This window comes from Chlorocebus sabaeus, chromosome 25, assembly GCF_047675955.1.
Source record: "Chlorocebus sabaeus isolate Y175 chromosome 25, mChlSab1.0.hap1, whole genome shotgun sequence".
In the NCBI taxonomy this organism is placed as follows: Eukaryota; Metazoa; Chordata; class Mammalia; order Primates; family Cercopithecidae; genus Chlorocebus; species Chlorocebus sabaeus.
Window position 1 is genome coordinate 17,100,067 of NC_132928.1, and position 6,000 is coordinate 17,106,066.

The following is a 6,000-nucleotide window of genomic DNA, read 5'->3' on the forward strand; positions in this document are numbered from 1 at the left end:
TCTCCTGGGTTCAAATGATTCTCCTTCCTCAACCTCCCGAGTAGCTGGGATTACAGGTGCCCACCACCATGCCAAGCTAATTTTTGTATCTTTAGTAGAGACTGGGTTTCATCATGTTGGCCAGGCTGGTTTCAAACTCCTGACCTCAGGTGATTCACTGACCTCGGCCTCCCAAAGTGCTAGGATTACAGGTGTGAGCCACCACACCCAGCCAATTAACTCCTTTTTGAGCTGAGCTGGAAGCTGTTAGAGCCTGGGCTTTGTTTACCTCATGCTGACTGGCAACAACCTACCTGGCTCTTCAGTTTCCCTGATACATAAAACTGCTCCCATTTGTAAACCATTCTATTCAGGATTACCTAGTGGCTCATCTTTTAAGTCTGCCCAGCTGGAATAAATTTGTTCCATAACTTGCATGCAAGAATGATCTAGAGGGTCCATAGCCTCAGGCAGATAAGTAGCCAGGTTTAAGGTTTGGCATCCTTTAAGAGTAATAACAGGAGTGTCTAAACAATAAAGCCTGATACTTTAATAAGCATATCTTGGTTATCTATAGGTATCCTTTGGCTTCTAGAAACTCTTATACTTGGTGTGGTGTCAAAACTTCCAGATCTTGCCATAAAGTTAGCTTCATCTACCAGAAAAGCAGTTGCTGCAACTGCTCTGAGACATCTGGGCCATCCTGAAGCCACATGGTATAATTGCTTAGAAAAGTATGCCACCAGTTAAGGGATATCTCCTAGTTTCTGGACAAGAATGCATAGGGTTGTTTATTGTTTTTCAGCCACTTAAAGGAAGACTGGTTTGTCAAGACTGGGGATTCCTAAGGCTGGAGATGTACTCTTAGAGAGTATTAAAAGCATGTTTATAATTGTTACCCCATTCAGAAGGATCTGAGTCTGCTCCTCATAGAGCCTCATCTAAAGGCTTGGCCATATGCCCAAATCCGGATACCCGTAAATGGCAGAATCCTGCCATCCCTAGGAAAGCCCGTAATTGTTTTCTAGTTTGGTGTTCTGGAACACCCAAAATAGCTTCTTTTTGTACCAGGGCTATTGCCCTGGTGCCAGGAGTTAAGACATATCCCTAATACTTAACTTTTTGAGTTGAAATCTGGGCCTTGGCTGGGCATAATAGCTCACACCTGTAATCTCAACATTCTGGGAGGCTGAGGTGGATCACTTGATTGAGCTCAGGAGTTCAAGACCAGCTTGGGCAACATGGCAAAAGTGTCTCTAAAAAAATTTAAAAAAAAAATTATCTGGGTGTAGTGTGTGCATCTGTGGTCCCAGCTACTCGGGAGGCTGAGGTGGGAGGACTGCTTGACCCCAGGAGATGGAGGTTGCAGTGAGCTGAGGTCACACCACTGCACTCCAGCCTGGGTGACAGAGCCAAACCCTGTCTCAAAAAAAGTAAAAAAAAAAAAAAGAAATCTGGACCTTGTACAGCAAGAGTCTATATACCCATTAGTTCTCAGAAAATTTAACAATGTAATGGTGTTATTGTCTGAGTCCCTTTTGGTTGGGCTAGCAATAAGCAGATCATTAAGTACTGAATAATGGTGCCCTTATCCAATCACAACATTTTAAATTCTTTTAGCCAGTGCATTTCCAAATAAATGAGAGGTATCTCCAAACCCCTAGGGAAGAACTGTCCAAGTTAATTGAGAAACTAAATGACTATGTGGGCCAGTCCATTCAAAAGCAAAGATGGATTACAAGTCAGGGTGCACCAAAATACAGAAAAAGGCTTCCTTAGGATCTAAGATTGTAAACAAATCAGCATCCCCAGGGACCTGGGATAACAGCCTATAAAGATTGCATACTATAGGTTGTATGAGAACAACAACCTCATTGACAACAAGGAGGTCTTGAACAAATCTATAGTCTCCACTTATCTTTTTAACTAACAAGATTGGAGTATTACAGGGAGACTCAGAGTCTCAGCAAACCAAATTACAGAAACGTATTTATTAGTGGCTGGATTCCTCTTTATGCCTCTGGTCTCAGAGGGTATTGTCTTTTCCCGGGAATATGAGACACCAGGTTTAAGTTAAATACAAACTGGAGGGGTATTTAATGCCCTCCCCAGAAGTTAAATGTCCCAAACCATAGGATCTATTTGGGAGGTTACTACAACATGCAAGCTAGCTGAATCTCTATTAATTTTTCTCCATTGTTGTGGAGAGAAGTAAAAGCAATTCCTCATCCACCTTGTAATTTCTGAAAGAGACTACAGTTTGAAGCTGAGTTAATAAATTTCTTCCCAACAGAGAGGCAGGGTATTCAGGCATTAAAAGAAAAGCATACGAAGTTGTGAGCCAAGATTGTGCCACTGCACTTCAGCCTGGTGACAGAGTGAGACTCCATCTCAAAAAAAAAAAAAAAAAAAGACAAGAAAAGCATATGAAAAAAATAGTCCCTGAAGAGCAGCTTAGAGGATGCTAAAACAGCACCTATGAGCTTGTCCATTTATCCCTGTGACCATACAGTCTCGGGATGATAAAACCTCCTCATAATGCGTCAAAACAGAGCAAGCAGCCCCTGTATAGAAAAGGAAATTAATATTCTTACCTGCCGCTTCAAGGGTTACCCCAGGATCCTCCAGATATATGGTTTTGTTGCCCAATGAGAGCTGTAGTGGAAGGTCTTGAGCCCCGTCACTCTTGGTCTTCAGCACCTAAACCAAGGATGTCTGAGCAAACCCAAGAGTGAGTGGTGCGCATTCGCTCTTCCCAATGGCCAGTTTTCTTACAGCAAGCACATTAATTTATATTCAAGTTGTGGTGATCTGGAAGCCCAGATTGGGGCTTTCTGCCTTCCAGCTTCCCTTGCCAAGGCTGAGAAGTGTAAGGGCAACCCCCATGTGGGTGGCAAACTGAAGGCCACAGCTAAGAGCTGTCCCTTTTGAGAAACTGTCTTAAGTTTTTCTCCTTTCTCTGTGTTGTCCTTGTTATTAAAAACCATAAATGCCATGTCCCAAAACTGGTTCATAGTAGTCTGGGTACCCAAGGTTGCTTTTTGCAGTTTCCAGTGGATATCAAGAGCAGACTGAATTATAAAATGTACCCCCAATCAGGTTTGCCCTTTTGAAGTGGGATGAGTATATTTCCTAATTACCTCAATTGTCCCTGAAACAAAGCCAGATTCTCATCGTTACCTTGGGTAACTTCCTTCACGTTATCATAATTAACAGGTTTTTTTCATACATGTGTTTATCCCTTCTAATAAACAAGTGATCATGTGATCTCTCCTCTCTGTCTTCACTATTCCTTTGATCATTCCATCCTGGATTTTGATCAGAAACTGCAATACCCCAGGCCCTGTAGATAGTACGATTAGAATTGTGGGATAGCATTTCATTTGTGTGTGTCCTAGCTATTCCCAAAATCCATTGCTTTTCTTCCACTGTACAGCAGGTGAATAACAAAATATGCAAATCCTGCCAGGCTAAATTATGTCAGAGTTAGTTTCTCAAATTCATCTATAAATTTTCCTGGGTCTTCAGAGAAACAACCAAATTTTTCTTTGCATAATGCCAAATCAGACATAGAAAAAGGGACACATACCCTTATAGTGCCCTATTCCCATTTGCCACTTTTCTAAGCAAAGATTTTCCTTTGAAAGTTGCTAAGAGGCTCCACTATGGGCAGTACTGGTGGGGCTGGGTTCCTCAGGGAGTAACGGGTACACAATAGGACTGAGCCTCTCAGAAGGAGGTAGATGTAAAATAGGGCTAGAGGGTAAGGAGGAGGAGATGAAGAGGCCTCAATAGAACTACTAGAAGGGCTAGAAGGGACAGGGGCAGATACACCTGAAGCATTGGAACTGACCGAGGCTTACACTGAAAGATCACCTAGAATATCTAATTATTTTTCCTCTTTTATTTTCATTAAACATGCACATACTTGTTGTAAAGTTTTAGCCTAAGCAATAAAAATGCTTGAACGTATGGTATTTCACTCCATTTTCCCCCCTGCTTGCAAAACAAATCAAGTTGAAGTATACTATTAAAGGCTGTAGTTCCATTAGGTGGCTATTTTTCTTGACTTTCCAAATAACATTATTATTATTTGGAATAATAACATTATTATTTGGCCCTATTAGGGCCAAACAATATTACATAAAAATAAAAATTTCTTTTTCTTAAGCCCACCTAATTTAAAATGGTCCCAGTGCTCTAATATGTTACCCTAGTGGCGAACTTTTTAGGATTCAGGCTGTGTTACCCATGAGGGGAGCAGGTAAAGGCGGAAGTAGAGATCATCATGAATGAGATTGTACTGCCACTGGCCGAGCTCCGCTAAAAAGGATGAAAGAGCTTTCAGAGCCAAATGAGCAAGGGAAAATGATCCTGTGGTCACTTTCTCTTTTTTTTTAATGAAAATAGAGACAAGGTGTTGCTGTGTAGCCCAGGCTGCTCTTGAACTCCTGAGCTCAAATGATCCTCCTGCTTTGGCCTCCTAAAGTGCTAGGATTACAGGTGTGAGTCACTACACCCAGCCCCTGTGGTCACTTTAATTCAGCTATTCATATTACCCAAATAATGAGTTGAGCCATTTGCACTAGAGAGACCACAATAGGGGACTTGACAAAAGAAATGTCTCACTAAGCAAGGGAAATGACACAGACCCAGAAAGGAATGTCCAGGCTCAGGACAGTGATGGCAAACAGGAGGAGACTTACATGGTCTTGCTGTCTGTAACCAAGAAGTAAAAGTCATCTGATTAATGAGCAGATGAAGAGGAACTGCTAAAACCGAATCTCCAAGTCCCTATCCTAGAGCTGTTTGTCTACAGGGGACTGGCATAACTGCTGCCTGGCTCAGTCATATTACCCTGGAATTTTTCATTTAAAATGTGTAAGTACTGGCTGGGTGCGGTGGCTCATGCCTGTAATCCCAGCACTTTGGGAGGCCGAGGTGGGTGGATCACTTGAGGTCAGGAGTTCAAGACCAGCCTGACCAACATGCCAAAACCCTGTCTCTACTAAAAATACAAAAATTAACCAGGCATGGTGGCACACACCTATAGTCTCAGCTACTCGGGAGGCTGAGGCATGAGAATCGCTTGAACCTGGGGGACGGAGGTTGCAGTAAGCTGAGATCACACCACTGCACTCTAGTCTGGGCGACAGAGCAAGACTTTGTCTCAAAAAAAAAAAAAAAAAAAAAAATTGGAAGTACCAAGTTTCAATTAATCTTTTGAGAGAAGGGGAGGCAATAAATAATCCATGTAAATGGGCTACATATAGGGAAAGTAAATCTTGCAGAACTGTTCATCCCCAATGTATCTTAACAGTATGCCGGAGCAGACAGGCAAAGAGCCGAAAATCCGAAGGCAAATGAGGAAAGTAAAAGTAAAAAAAATATCACGACTGGTCAAGTGAGGCCTCTGAAAAGCAGCAGTAAAACACAGCAGTAAAGCATAGACAGCAAGCAGGAAACTGGCAGGTAGCAGCCTTTAATAAGCAGCCACGTGTTTGCAAGGAGGGCTAATCTAAAGGGAGTAATGGTTAATATCCCGTCACGCTGAATCCATATCCAGCTATGAGGATGTGGAGGGCCTCCAACCCTTCCTAGTTGGACCTGTAACTCAGTTTTAGACAGGTGCCCCTGTCCTTTACCAGTATAAAAACATATTCCGGCCGGGCGTGGTGGCTCACACCTGTAATCCCAGCACTTTGGGAGGCTGAGGTGGGCGGATCACAAGGTCAGGAGATTGAGACCTTCCTGGCTAACACGGTGAAACCCCGACTCTACTAAAAATACAAAAAAAATTAGCCGGGCGTCGTGGTGGGCGTCTGTAGTCCCAGCTACCCGGGAGGCTGAGGCAGGAGAATGGCCTGAACCCGGGAGGCAGAGCTTGCAGTGAGCCAAGATCTCGCCACTGCACTCCAGCCTGGGTGACAGAGCAAGACTCAGTCTCAAAAAAAAAAAAAAAATATATATATATATATATATGTGTGTATATATATTCCATCAATCACCCAAAGTTGGCCA